Source organism: Neomonachus schauinslandi, chromosome 9 (genome assembly GCF_002201575.2).
Source record: "Neomonachus schauinslandi chromosome 9, ASM220157v2, whole genome shotgun sequence".
Taxonomy (NCBI): Eukaryota; Metazoa; Chordata; class Mammalia; order Carnivora; family Phocidae; genus Neomonachus; species Neomonachus schauinslandi.
Genome location: NC_058411.1, coordinates 55,978,853 through 55,995,452, shown reverse-complemented (window position 1 = coordinate 55,995,452; position 16,600 = coordinate 55,978,853).

Genomic DNA, 16,600 nt, shown 5'->3' with positions numbered 1-16,600 from the left:
GATAGAACATCTAAAGTACAAGCAGCAAAATAAAAAATCAACAATTGGAACTGCATCAAACAAAAACTTCCATGCAGTAAAAAAAATAAATAAATAAAAAATAAAAAGCAACTTACAGAATAGAAATTATTTTCAAATTCTATGCCTCAAAGGGGTTAATATCCAAAATATATAAAGAACTCATACAACTCAATAGAAAAAAAAAAAAGTAATCCACTTAAAAAAATAGGCAAAGGACCTGAATAGACATTTTCCTGAATAAGATATTCAAGTGGCCAACAGGTACATGAAAAGGTGTTCAATATCACTAACTCATAAGGGAAATTCAAATCAAAACCATGCTATTATACTAATACACATCTGTGAATGGCTACCATCAAAAAGGAGAGATAAATACTGGCAAGAAAGTGAGGGAAAGAGAATCCTTTCACACTGTTAGTGGGAGTTCAGATTGGTGCAGCCACTATGGAAAACAGTATGGAGGTTCCTCAAAAAATTAAAAATACAGATGTAGTGAAAAGAAGGGGCACATGCACCCCAATGTTCATAGCAATAATGTCCACAATAGGCAAACTATGGAATGAACCAAGATGCCCTTCAACAGATGAATGGATAAAGAAGATGTGGTTCTTATATACAATGGAATATTACTCAGCCATCAGAAAGGATGAATACCCACCATTTGCATCAACATGGATGGAACTGGAAGGGATTATGCTAAGTGAAATAAGTCAAGCAGAGAAAGACAATTATCATATGGTTTCACTCATATGTGGAACATAAGGAATGGCACGGAGGACCACAGGGGAAGGGAGGGAAAACTGAATGGGAGGAGATCAGAGAGGGAGACAAACCATGAGAGACTCTGGACTCTGGGAAACAAACTGAGGGTTACAAAAGGGAGGGGCATGGGGGGATGGGGTAATCCGGTGATGGGTATTAAGGAGGGCACATGTGGTGATGAGAACTGGGTGTTATAAGGAGCTAATGAATCACTGAACACTACATCAAAAACTAATGAGGTACTATATGTTGACTAATTGAACATAATAATAAAAATTTTTTGAAAACTATACTTCCAGAAAAAAGGAAAAAAAATTAAAAGTAGAACTACCATACAATCCAGCAATTCTGTTTCTGGGTATGTAGCTGAAGGAAACAAATCACTATATTGAAGAGATATCTGTACCCTCATGTTCATTGTAGCATTATTCACAATAGTCAAGACATGGAAATAACTGTGTCCATCAACAGATGAATGGATAAAGGAAATGTGGGAAATATATACATAATGAAATATTATATAGCTGTAAAAGGAAATCCTGCCATTTGTGACAACATGGATGGACCTTGAAGGCATTATGCTAAATGAAGTAAGTCAAACAGAGAAAGACAAAGATATACTATATAATCTCATTTGTGTGTGGAATCTAAAAAAACAAAATAAAAAACAAACTTAAACAAAAACAGATTAGATTTGTGGTTACCAGAGGTGGGGGGATTGGTTGAAGATTGTCAAAAGGTACAAAATTCCAGTTGTAAGATTAATAACTTCTGGGAATATAATGTACATCATAATGACTATAGTTACAACTGCTGTGTGGTATATTTGAAAGCTCCTAAGAGAGTAGATCCTAAAAGTTCTCATTCCAAGGAAAAAAATTTATATGAGGAGATGAATGCTCGCTAAATTTATTACAGTAATCATTTTGCAATATATGCATATTAAGTTATTATTCAGTACCCCTGAAACTTATACAGAAGTGTATGTCAGTTATATCTCAATAAAACTGAAAAAAAAAAGTGTTGGCAGGGCTGCATACCTTCTGGAGACTACAAGAGAATAGATTCCTTGCCTTTTTAGCTTCTACAAACTGCCCGCATTCCTTGGCATTGATCCCTTCCAGCAATGGCATTTCTTTTTTTCTTTTTTTAAAGATTTTATTTATTTATTTGAGAGAGAGAGAATGAGAGAGAGCACATGCGACGGGGGAGGGTCAGAGGGAGAAGCAGACTCCCTGCCGAGCAGGGAGCCCGATGCTGGACTTGATCCAGGGACTCCAGGATCATGACCTGAGCCGAAGGTAGTCGCTTAACCAACTGAGCCACCCAGGCGCCCCCAGCAATGGCATTTCTTTAACCTCTGCTGCTATGATCTCTTTCTCTGATTCTGACTCTCTTACCTTTCGCTTTTAAGGACTCTTAATGATTTCATTCTGCCCACCAAGGTAATCCAGGACAATATTCCTATCTCAAGATCTTAACTTACTTACATCTTCAAAGTCTCTTTTGTCACTTAATTTTGGGGATTAAGATATGGACATCTTTGGGCAGGCATTAGTCTACCTACCACATCAATGCTCAAACATAAGAAACTAGGGGAGAAGGAGCAAAATAAACCGAAAGTAAGCATAAATAAATAAATAATGAAGATGATAGCAGAAATTCAGTTGAGACAATTAGCAATTAACAATTCCTTCAAATGATCAACAGAATTGACAAACCTCTAGCTAGACTGATCAATAAAATTAAGAGAGAAACAATTCATCAATATCAGGAATAAAAATAGAGAATTTCAATACAGATCCTACTGACATTAAAATGATAACAGAAAAAAGTTCTAACTGCTTAGATGAATTGAACATTTCCTAAAAGTACAACTTACTAAGGAAAAAGAAAGGAAAAATTTGAATGTCTCTGTTAAAAAATAGTGAACATTGTTGTTAAAAAAAATACAAAACCTTTCCTTACAATGATAATCCAGGCCTGCACAACTTCCTATTTCACCGAATTCTATCAAATATTCAGGGAAAAATAACATCAGTAGTGCTTGTTATTTTTTTAGAAAATAGAAAAAAAAAAGTTCTCTGTCTAATCTGTTTTAGGAGGCCAACATAACATTAACACCAAAATCTGATAGAAATATAACATGCTAAAAATGTTACAGTAATGCAAACAAAATTATACACAGAATAAAGGACAGAAATAAGTAACCAAAATGAAAGTTAAGAATGGGTTGTTTATGTGGCTGGGCTATTTACAGTCATTTTCCTTTTGTATGTTCCTATAAACATCTTCATTTGATTTAAAGAACACTTTATTTAATGGCTACATATAATTTTTAAGAGAAAACATTACAAGTCTTTTAATAAATTCAGATATTTCACAACAGAAGAACTCACATGATTGGATAGAACAATAAAACCAACATAACTTGACACAGGGCAGAGATATCTAACATTCAATAAAAATCTGTTAATTCCTCTATACCTCCCAGCACCCTAATTTATGTGGGGTGATATGATTAGTTTTGGCTAATAAATTCAATCTGAAATGACTTGTGTTACTGAGCCAGTATAAAGCACCCATATGGCCAAGCAGGTCTCAGTGTCCTTGTTGTGTTAACATAATACCCACAAGTTGAGACTGTGGCATCACAAGGTGGAGGCAGTCCGGATGACTGAGTCTAATACTGAGCTGGCCTATACAGTTCTTCTTCCTTAGTCAAATCAGCTACCTGAACAGAGTCTCTGGTTCCTCCCTCTACTTCTGAACTTGGATAGAGCACAACACTGCAGGACATTGGGTCTGGTTTCCTTAGAGTTTGTGCAAAAGGCCAGGAGAATGACCTTCAAGCAGTGGAATTTAGGAGGTAGGATAGAGCCAGCATAGTAATCCACCAACTTTTCTCTCATTAAGTATTCCTAACTTCAGTTCCCAATACAGTTGGTCTGGAGATGTCACACATGACCAAACAATATTTTGTATCTATTTAGGCCTTGTCATGAAGTGATGCTCAGCATGGAAATGCGTCGTAATTCACTTCTTACTCTTCTCTGCCTCCCGTGCTTTTTCCATCGCTCTGCCTGCCCTGGGATTGCACCTTACAAAAATCTTTAGCAAGTAATTCTTAAAGCAGTTTTTTTTTTTCCTACTAAAACAGGGATAAGGTTACTGACATTGAAAAATGTTCTAGAAATATACTTTCAGGATAGGATTTTTGAGTTGTATTGTGCAGAATGGCAATACGGTGATACTCTGGTGGTGACTGGGGTAGTAATAACCCCTGTCAGGCAGGAGCATCACACTTACTTAAGCTTTCCTCTGTTGCTGTTTGGGATGAAGCTCAAGTGGAAGGCAAGGATTAGGAGATAAAATTATACAGTTATTAATCTGGTGGGATCCAAGGAAGTTACATGCATTTGGGACAGAAAATCTGATTAATGGGACTAAAGACAATAAAGAAAAGGTTAGACTTGAAACAATTAATTGCTAACTGACATTATGATCTGAAACCCAGAGGATATCAATAGAACCTTTGAAAATAACTTTTATCTTGTGTAGTCATAATGTAGTCATAAGGCAGACATAAGTCATAAGTGCTGATAATCAGAAAAGAATCTACCAAAAATATTAAAGAGGTGAAAAGGTAAATAAATGCATAGTCTTGACATACTTCCTATGTTAAAGTAAGGACATTGATAGGAAAATAATGGGACACCAATACCTAGAATTAAGACAATTTTGAGAATTTTGAAGCCTCACACTTTACCGAGGCAGTAAAGAAACAACCTCTTTCTTTTCATAAGAGAAAATTCTATCTTTGTTGAAGAACATGGAATAATCTTACCTAAAACAGGTACCTCAAAAGTTGAGGTGTAGTATTTTTAAGAAAAACTCCCACCAACTGTCAATGCATCCACGTTGAAACTAGCATTCATTCTAGCAGAAAAGAATCATGTCACAGAAAAAAAAATAACCTAAATGCTAAAGATTTATATATATATATATATACACACACATATGGGAAATATATACATATGCAACAATGGATGATGGAGTAATATAAACCTGAAGAGGAGAGATTTCATTGAACAAAGGAGCACTTATCTATAACTTGACATTTGATGTTTTTTCAAGTACACTTGGTGCTTGAAGCTGATCTAATATTCTGAGATGGCTTTTTAAAACCTAAATTTAACAATGGTCTACAGGAGATATTCTTAAACTTTAGTGTGCATAAGAATTATTTGGAGGTCTTATTAAAACACAAATTACTGGGGCTTCTTCCCAGAGGTTCTGATTCAGTAGGCATGGGTTCGGGCCAAAAATACGCATTTCTAACAGGACCCAGATTTTGCTGGTGCTGCTGGTTGTGGCACCATATTTTGAAAACAACAGGCCTACAGTAAAAGAACATAGATACTAGAAATTCCTTGGAAATTTTTGTGAAAACTTCCTGGAAATTCCCAGAAGATCCATTCTATTTGAATGGGCTGATTATATATGACCTGAGAAGCCACCCCCTGAAGATGATCCCCAAGAGAGCCTACAAGACAACTTCTTTAATAAAAAAGTAAGAAACATGCCAGTGATGAAAGCTCCAGAATATTTGAGAAGCTTAATAGCCCTTACTAGCAGCCAGGGTTGAGATTAAGAATGCTGCTATGGAAAGTGAGCTCTTCAGTATCTACAATGATGCAATCCTGGAAAACACAGAGGTAGAGTAGCCATACTTAAGCATTAAAGTCAGAGGGGAGATAATTCCACTTATAAGCAATATAAGAGTAGTAATCAGAATGCCATCTGATGATTGAGAGCTCTATGGTAGATGCACTTTGTTGGGCATTTAGCTGTGCTCATTCTGAAATGTCCATCCACATGTATCTTCCATGGACTTTCTTTGCCACCAGCTTCCCAATCTTGTTACCTCTAAGGCCTTGGGCATCAAGCCAAACTATTACTAATCTCTTATGAATTGGTGGAGATCTGTATTGATGGCCATTTCTTACTTCAAACTAAGTAGACACCCTCGGGTACCAAAGTGGAAGTAGTAGTGTTCATCCTCATATTTTTTTCAGATATATCCCTGAGTGGGGCTCTAGTGCTTAAACTGTCCAACCTGTTCAGATTATGCAGCATATAATGTATAGTAGTCTATAATCCACACTTAAATTTCTTCCATCTTAGTCATCTAGTCATAAGGAGCTTCCTCGGATTCCGTAAGCATGGATTGAAAGAGAAGAGGCAAAACAATAGGGATAAATGTCAAAAGAGTCTGAGCCATCTGCTCATCCAACTTACTTTCACTTCTGGGTTTGCCTGAACGCATTCTCTTATAAATCATTTTCATTTGATGATACATGACTGCTGCACATGCTCCACTTTTATGGCAGGTTCAATCAGACAATGCTCAATTCATGATGGGAAGCTTAGGCCTCATGATTATTAGATCTTTTATGGTTAGACATTGTCTTTACTTAAGTCCATTAGCAAGCCAGAGTTATTTGTCAAAAGAGTAGATGCCTGCAGAATAAGGAAGATATACCAGAGTTCTGTGCTATGACTTGCCTACTGATCTTTCCAGAGGCTTCATACAACACTGATGCTTCTATTCTACTAGATCGTAAGGCTCAGGTACTAGAGCAGTTATGCTGCAGGCTAGATTTGCTACAGAGGTGTCTCTAGGTGTCCCTAGAAACTGGCAGCCTTAAAGGTGAATTTGTAGATGGGATAATATAGTCCACACAACTATGGTATATTTAGCCTCTCAGATCCAAAAAGACCTAAAATTATTGTTGTTCCTTTTTCAGGGTAAGTGACATCAGGCTCAAAATCTTGTCTCTGGTGCATTTATCTGAATATGCTCAAAATCATAGAACTCCCAGAAACTTTATTGAGGTGAAAATGCTCTTGCTTTCTTTCAGGTTTATATCCCACTGTCTATTCCATACATCTCTCATTAAAACATCGAAAGCACTTGCTATTTTCTGTTCACCGGTCAAGTCAGCATAATATCATTAATATAGTGGGCTAGTATGATGCTTTGTGAAATTTCAGGATTATAGAGATCTCTCTGGAAACAATTTCTGCCTTAGACCAAAATGGAGTAACATTAATCTTATTTACCCTCTCAAAATAAACAGCTAAACTGACAAAAGCTAGAAGTGTCTGTTTTCAGATGTTAGATATCAAGCAGCCCAGTCAGGGCCCCCTGAAGAAAAGAAACAAATGACTGAGTTCTGCAATTGCCACAAATTACAGCTGGGAGAGAATTTTCTGGATGTAGCAAAGAAAGGCAGAACCCAGTCAAAGCACATCAGTAGTCTTGAGTTGAGTATATGGAATTAGAATCCATGGGAGTTCACGGAACATAGTTTGCAGAACAGAGTGTCAGAGAGTAGAGGTGTGCATTCTAAGGGAGCTCCAATGCCCTGTTACTCCACTGTGGCTGGAAGAAATTTGGTGATGGATGATTTTTTTATCTATACAAATATTTTTGAGCTGTATGCTGGGATATATTGAATCTTCTTGGAAACAGTTTGACCCCTTAACAGATTATTAGGTAGAAACAGAACAGCCTTAATCTGGGGCTTATTCTTCCTCCTGCATAGCAACCAAAACTTGGTGAAATATATGAAAGAATACATTGAACTTCATGAGAAGGACAGTAACCCTTGAGAGACAGGAAACAAATGCTGTAAGCACAAAATTGCCCAAGCTTACTGTTTGAAGAAATACAGAGTTAGGAGTAATCCCTGTCTCCACCAGTTAGAATGAAATACTTCATTATTCATGGAATATTAGGTAAAGTACTCAAAAAGAATTTTGCCTCAGTAGAGAAGAAAATTATTCCTTGAGTAAATACTGCACTAATCTCACCTAACAGAGACTCATATTTGTCCATTTCAAATCCTTGGGCAAAAAGCCATTCACATGAATTTTATAGAATCATTTAAAACTTCCTTTTTTCCTATTTCTAATGAATATGCGAATATGGTCATAGTTGATACATTATTTTCTTTTTACATTATAAAACATTTTCCTTTCACAACTCAAAACAGGACTTCTTGCTGAAACAACTTATTTACTTATACAAATATCTGAGAAAAAACATGTTTTCAGTTCAAACATTATCTAACTTTCATATATATTAAAGAAGATTACTGTTTTCAGCTACAGTTTAGTATATCTAATCATTGTAATTAGGTTATGCTGTTTTATTTGGATAATGAGCTCAAATATTTTTACTGATAATACATGAATATTGAATTAAAATGCTCTATCAAAATTTGTTAAAACTCAACTGCACTGTACCATGGCGTTTGAAATCTACTACCAAAGATTGCATGTAGTCAGTTAAAAAAATTATATATTTAACTTATTATTGAAAACATGAAGTATCTTCTCTTTGAAATTTTCATAGCATTTATTTAAATTTGTATGTACATTCATTTGGCTTATTTTCCATTTATTTTCTAGAACTAACTTATAATATTTTCTTGAGAGTATTATTTTATATTCTGTGTCTGTGAAAAAATGTATTTTCAGTGAATACAACAAATTTTTCTCTATGGCAAGGAACCATTGCTTTCTTTAATTTCTCACATTTATTATATCAAGATTGCATTCATTTTAATACTCTTAAATAACTACATATAGCACATGGTTAAATTAACTCTTTGGGGATATACTCAGTTGTTTTCAATTGGAGTGAGGTCCTATTATTTAAGTCATTGCATTAGGTACTACAAAGACTCAACTACAAAATCTATGGCATGTTCACTGTCATAGAGGAAGTTGAGTAAGGATGATGAAAGTAACATTGATGACTACAAAAGAAGATAAAATACTACAGGAAAGTTATTAATAATATAGGAAGATAGCATGGAGCTGTAATTCATATAGATAGGGGATTAAGCGATAGCTTCCTAAAGTCGGCTGCATCATTTTGGAGTCTCAAGAGCTGAGGAGTATGGGGCAAAATTTCATTTCTGGGGTGCCTGGGTGTCTCAGTCTGTTGAGTGTCCAACTTCTTGATTCCAGCTCAGCTCATGATCTCAGGGTCGTGGAATCAAACCCCACGTCAGGCTCTGTACTCAGTGGGGAATCTCCTTGAGAATCTCTCCCTCTCTCTCTGCCCACCTTCCCCTCTCAAATAAATAAATAAATAAATAAATAAATAAATAAATAAATCTTTTTTTTTTTAAACGAAATTTTCATTTCTATCAAACTTAAAGCTCAGTGGTGGGATGTTAGGTCATGAGATAGGTGGAGATGGCATCCAAGAATAATAAAGGCTCAGCTCAGAGTGAGAAAGGTGTTCACACAGGGTTTTGATCCACAGAGAGATTGCAAAGCCAATAAGCTTCTGAGAAGGTTAGCCTATACCAGAGAATCAGAACCTGCATGGGGAGAAGATGTCTTTTCCCTGGTAGTGCAACCCAATGTGGGATGTGAGTTTGACTAGGGACAGAAGAGCATTTGTGTAGGGGGAAGGGCCCTAGTGGAGGTAGGAGATTTTTTACATAAGGAGAATTGATTAAATGAGAAAATATATTAAATCAATGTGAGCAAGATGCCTCACTGCCAGAGACAGTAGTTAGAAACAGGGAAAATAAAATGTACTCTGTGCTGCTGGACTAGAATTAGAGATCCGTATGAACTTGTGGTTTTTCAATTGACAAGTAGATATATTGATTGATAAATAGATAAATAGATGGATAAAGAGCTAGATGTACATATTTATTACAGTATTATACTTATATACAAGAATTGCCTAGTTCTCTCTAACAAGATGGTCTAGAAGCAGCAGCCCTTTAAATGTAATAAGCATATCAGCATACCTAGCACATAACTCTTGCCTTCTATGACATTTTTCACTAAATAAACGAGGACACCTTAGAGTAACGTCTGATCTGAGGTCTGGGCAATGAAAGTACAAAATGAGTCTAAAGCATCTTGTTCTTCCAGAAAATGAGAAAGTGTTCCAAAAAAAAAAAAATGCTCAAAGAATGATACCGTATCAAAAGGACACAGAAACCAGTTACCATTGGTCAAATCTAGGACAATTTAAGCTAAAACATAAACAGCCATCTTAAAAAGTTATAACTCATTGCATAAAATATAAAGACAAATCTATTCTGATCTAAATAATGAACAAATTTAAGTTTAATGAGACAAAATATTATACAATTACATGGTGTCTTTCCACAAAATAATTGATCACAAAAGGGAAATAAGAATAACTTCATAATGGAAAAAGTATGTCAGTCTCCATCTTAATGAAGTAATTAAAGTGAACTTCATCAGTACTGGGACAAATTGAAACTGTTCACCATCTGTTGGCATGCAGTTGAGTACCCAGCATAACTGCTGTGATATTCCTGCCAAGTATACACACCCTGAATCAAATTGGAAGAAAATATCAAACACATTTAAACTGATTAGCATTCTACAAATAAATGACCTATACACTTAAAAAGGTTATGACAGTCAAAGAAAGAATAGGACCCTATTACCTTTGTACTCTTTGTTTAATTATGTTATATTATACCTGAGAATGTTCTAAATAGTCTCTCTGTATTGCCTCCTCCTTCTAAAATTCATAATTTTATGAAATCAATCTGGCAAAAGCATGGCTTTTTTCATGCTAATAGGATAAATCTAAAATTTCAGCATCATTATATACCATCCTGGTCCGGAATCTTGCCCCACTACCTTCTCTAGCTTCTACTTCTTGCTTACAAGAAAATTATTTCAAATCAAATTACTTTCTGATTATCAAATAGAACTCTATTTCATTTCATTCATTTTTTTCTGTGAAAATATTCTTCAGGACTACCTCATCTTTGTCTTCTTTATGAATTTTTTTTGATTCCTTAGATGAATATAGCTTCTTATTTCTGCAAGCTCATATTGATTATATTTAAATAAATCAACCCTGTGTTTTTGATATGTGTAAACAAGTATTTTTCCCAATTTTATGTATATTCCTTATTAGTAGAAATTCTATTTTATCTTCCACACTAATTAGCAAAAATTAGGTGCTCAAGAAATTATTGAAATTGTGAATTATTGCTGTTCACATACTTGATTGAGAAAAGTCATTGAGCATGTAAACATAGCTAAATATGAAACTGACATATGATACTTTATATAAAGAGACTCCTGCTATTTCGATAAACACTGGTAATTTTCCTTATATTTTAAAATACAAAGCTAAGTGAGAATTTTTTTTTTATTTTTTTTTTTAGTAGACTCCACACCCAGCATGGAGCCCAGCACAGGGCTTGAACTCACAACCCTGAGATCAAGACCTGAGTTGAGATCAAGAGTTGGAAGCTTAACTGACTGAGCCATCCATGCACCCTGAGAATTTTATTTATAAATTAATTTCAAAGTTGGATTTACTTGTTCCATACCTTCAAGCACCAAAGAGTTAATACCCTATGCTATTCTTTCAAGGCATAGTAAATGCAATAGATTATCTGTGAGTTCTGCATGACCAGAATCATGAGTAATGCAGTAAAATAAAGGGCTGAACTTTATGTCTTCACATTTTATCTTTGGAAGTTGCTGAGATAGGGAAATCAGAATAGACTCTAGAAGCCTCAAAATCCATCTCCTAATGAATAAATTTTATCTTCCTTATAAATCCATAGACCTCTATATTAATAAACATATTAATATTTATCACTTCAATGTCAATGTCATTCATTCATTCATTCAATAAATATTTATTGAGCACTACCCGGTCATGGTACTGTTCTAGGTCCTGAGGATATAGTGGTGAAGAAAAAGGACACCTACTCTGCCATCATTGAGTTTATATTCTATAATGGGAGAAAGGCATTAATCAAATGAAAAAAAAATAGTATAATTTACTGAGGTGATAATGTTATGAAGAAAAACTAAAGCAGATTCTACAATTACAAAATACATATTTTTTAAACTAAGATAATTGTGAAAGTCTCTATGGTAAGGAGACATTTGAGCTAAGATCTGAATGAACTGAAAGGGAGTGTGCCATGTGAACATAGAAGGGAAGAGATAACCACTCTTTTCCTTGTTTAAACAACTGTCTTCAGTACCACTCCTTCACACTCTGCCGTCATTTGCACTTGATATTACAAATATCTTGAACTACCGCAACGTATGTTAACATGAGACTTCATGCTTTTAGGCTTTTAAATGGGATATTTCGCTTTTGTGGATACCCATTCAACTCCCAGTTTTACCAAAATTCTAATATCCAGCCTTAAACACACACACCCATGCAACTAACATATAAACAAAAAATAAGCAGTATAGGGGTCCCACTGCAGTCAGTACCATACCAAGGTTACCATTATCTTGACTTCCTACACCATAAGTTAGTTTTGCATGTTGTTAAACTTAAATGAATGGAATCATACAGCATCACTCTATTGTGCCTGTATTTTTTTAAGCTAAATATTATGTGTCTCTGATTTGTCTGTGTTACTGTGTGGTGTTAGTGTATAGCTTATATACCCTTATGGTTATTTGTCCCACATATGAATTTTTAAATAGGATTTCTACATCAAAGATTTTATGCTCATGAGAAAGAATATATCATGATTATTTTTTCTTGTCTCTTTTTGTGTCTCCTTTTGTCGCATTTTACTATTAGGCTTACTGTGAGGCTTAAAACAGCCTTTTAAAATAATGTTGAGTAACTTCCTTTCTTTTTCTATTCTCCAGAACACTATAGCATGAGTATCTGCTGGGTTGGAATGGTGACTGGCTAACAGAAAGCTATTGATAAAACATGTATTCTACTTAGAGATAATTATATGTTTTATTTGGCATACTGCATGAAAAATCTGATTTAACCTTTACAAATGCTCATCTGGTAGCAGGTAGTTTCAAAATTACTACCCTTAAAATCAATTTGAACTATATTTTTAGAATCTCTGATATTTCACTTTATACAGTCATTTCTCAAGCTTGCTTTGTAATGTTGAGGAAATATTGATGTCGATGTATTTTTGTTGAACATATTCCTCTTACTCATAATAACAACTAAGGAATCTTTCTTAAGAAAAAACAATCAAGCAAATATTCCTGGCCATTTATTAAATAAATAATAACATTACTAGTGATGTTTAGTTGAATTTTCACAGATTTTTGAATTATCAGAGCTGTCTTTTTATACTATCTGGTCTATCTTAAAAGACTTATTTAGCTGCTATAAATTCAAATATACCTTTTCTTTTTTTGACGAGGATTTTTATTCAGGTTTTAACTTAGACATCACTTTCTTCAGAGATCTTCCAAGACCACCCTAGCTATATCAGCACCATTAACTCCCTACTACAAAATATGATTTTATCTTTGTCACTAACCTTATCAACAACTGCCATTAACTTATCAACTCATTGGCCTGGCAAGATGGGATCCTCAAGAGCAGTGCCAGGCCCCAGGAGGAGCTCTTTGACCAGTTGATTGCTGTGTACTAATGGGGGGTTTCCAAAAGCCAGTAGTTACATGAATTTCTTGTTTATATTCCTGTGGTGGTGTTTATTTTTGTCTTTTATTTAATTCCACTATGGTTTACATACAGTGTTATATTAGCTTCAGGTGTACAATATAAGGATCCAACAATTCTATATAATACTCAGTGCTCATCATGATAAGTGTACTCTTAATCTCCTTCACCTATTTCACTGATCCCGCCTCCCCCTGGTAACAATCAGTTTGTTCTCTATAGTTAAGAGTCTGTTTTTTGGTTTCTCTCTCTTTTTTTTTTTTAAGATTTTATTTATTTATCTGAGAGAGAGAGAGAACACGAGCGAGGGTGTGGGTGTAGAGAGAGAAGCGGACTCCCTGCTGATCAGGGAGCCAGACCCAGGGCTCCATCTGGGGCTCTGGGATCATGACCTGAGCCAAAGGCAAACACTTAACCACTTAACCGACTAAGGCTTCCAGGCTCCCCTCTTTTTTTTCTCTATTAATTAATTTTTTTAAAAGATTTTATTTATTTATTTGACAGAGAGAGACATAGCGAGAGAGGGAACACAAGCAGGGGGAGTGGGAGAGGGAGAAGCAGGCTCTCTACAGAGCAGGGAGCCTGATGTGGGGCTCGATCCCAGGACCCCGGGATCATGACCTGAGCCAAAGGCAGACACTTAATGACTGAGCCACCCAGGCACCCCAATTTATTTTGTTTCTTAAATTCCACATATTAGTGAAATCATAGTATTTGTCTTTCTCTGACTTATTTCATATAACATTATATTTTCTAGATCTATCCATATAAAGATTTCATTCTTTTTTATGGCTAAGAAATATTCCTCCATATATATGTATATCCACATACCATATCTTCTTTATTCATTCATCTATGGATGGGCACTTGGGCTCCTTCCTTAATTTGGCTAATGTAAATAATTCTGCAACAAACATACGGGTGCATATATCCTTTTGAATTAGTGTTTTTGTATTCTTTGGGTAAATACCCAGGAACAGAATTATTAGGTCATATGGTATTTGAGGAACCTCCATACTGTTTTCCACAGAAGCTGTACTAATTTGCATTCCCACCAACAGTGCACAAAGGTTCCCTTTTCTCCACATCCTCACCATCACTTGTTGTTTCTTGTGTTTTTTATTTTAGCCATTCTGACAGGTGTGAGGTTATACTCATTGTGGTTTTGATTTCCATTTCCCTAATGATGAGTGATGTTGAGAATCTTTTCATGTGTCTGTTGGCCATCTGTATGTCTTCTTTGGAGAAATGTCTGTTCATGTCTTTGCTCATTTTTTAATTGGATTATTTGTTTTTTGGATGTTGAGTTGTATAAGTTCTTTATATATTTGGATACTAACCTTTTATCAGAGATGTCATTTGCAAATATCTCCTCCCATTCAGTAGGTTGTCTTTTTGTTTTGTTGATTGTTTCCTTTGCTGTGCTTTTTATGTGCTTTTTATTTTGATATAGTCCCAATAGTTAGTTTGCTTTTGTTTCCCTTGCTGCAGGAGACATATCTAGAAAAATGTTGCTGTGTTGATGTCAGAGAAATTACTGCCTTTGCTCACTTCTAGAATTTTTGTGATTTCAGGTCACACATTTAGATTTTTAATCCATTTGAGTTTAATTTTTATTTATGGTCAAGAAAGTGGTCCAGTTTCATTCTTTTGCATATAATTGTTTAGATTTGCCAGCACCATTTGTTGAAGAGACTGTCTTTTTCTCATTGCATATTCTTGACTACTTTGTTGAAGATTAATTGACCATATAATTGTGGGTTTGTTTCTGGGCTCTCTACTCTGTTCCATTGGTTTATGTGTCTGTTTTTGTGCCAGTACTATAGTGTTTTGATTACTATGGCTTTGTAGTATATCTTGAAGTCTGGGACAGTGACACTTCCACTTTTATTCTTCTTTTTCAAGATTGGTTTGGCTACTCAGGGTCTTTTGTAGTTCCATACAAATTTTAGGATTATTTGTTCTAGTTCTGTGAAAATGCTTTTGGTATTTTGATAGGGATTGCATTAAATTTGTAGATTGCTTTGGGTAGTATGAACATTTTAACAATATTTGTTCTTCCAATCCATGAGCATGGGATGTTTCTCCATTTCTTTGTGTCATCCTCAATTTCTTCATTGTTTTATAGTTTTCAGAGAACATATCTTTCACCTCATTGGTTAAATTTATTCCTAGGTATTTTATTATTTTTGATGTAATTGTAAATGGGATTGTTTTCTTAATTTCCCTTTCTGCTATTTCATTATTAGTGTATTGAAATGCAGTGGATTTCTGTATATTTGTTTTTATACTGCAAGTATTGGCTCTGGGCTCATTCCCACAGGTGTCTGTCTAGGCTGGGGGTATGGAGAAGAAAATGACATCTGCCAGCCCTTTTGTTCTTGGAGAAGTCTCCCAAGGATCCCTGCCCCTCCAGCCCAGTCTCTGAGATTAGAAAACAAATCTCCCTCCCATATATTTCAGGCATTTTTCAAACTGCTGCTTCTATGCTGTTTCTCAGGGGGGGCTATTCATTGTGCTGTCTCTTCAATGGTAAGGACTTTAATGGCCAGGCTCTCCCAAAGCTGAGCCTGCAGATTTTTAAAGTTCCAGGTGTTAAGCCCCTCTGAGTGGAGGAACTGGCAAAATTCAGCCCCTCCGGTTTTCAAACCAGATGTTGTGAGGATTTGTCTTACCTGTGTGGGTTCCCTGTGCCTGGGGTGCCTGGTGTAAGGGTGTGTTTCACTCACCTCTCGGTGCCCACAGTGTCCTTCCCTCTCATGGACAGTCTGTAAGTCAGTTTAGCTCCTGATTGCATCTCTGCCCTTTCTATCTTTTAGATGTGGCCTCTTCTCTACATTTAGCAGTGGAGAGTCTTTCTGCCAATGTTTAAGTCATTTTCTGGGTTATTTACACTGATGTGGATGTTATCTAGTTGTATCCATGGGATGACGTGAGCTTAGGATCTTCCTACACTGCCCTCTTCCTTGGAAGTCTCAAATATACTTTTGATGTTTGGCAAGTCATTAGAAGAAATGGAGGGATGCCTGGGTGGCTCAGTCAGTCAAGCACCTGTCTTCAGCTCAGATCACGATCCCAGAGTCCTGGGATCGGAGTCCCACATTTGTCTCTTTGCGCAGCAGGGAGCCTGCTTCTCCCTCTGTCTGCCATTCCCCCCGTTTGTGTGCACTCTCTCTCTGACAAATAAATAAAATCTTTTTTTAAAAATGGAAATTTTCTTATACACATTTTTCATTTAAATATTAGATTCTATTTCAGTGGTTTTGCATTTAGACTATCACATGATTGAATCTAAGAAATAAAAATTAA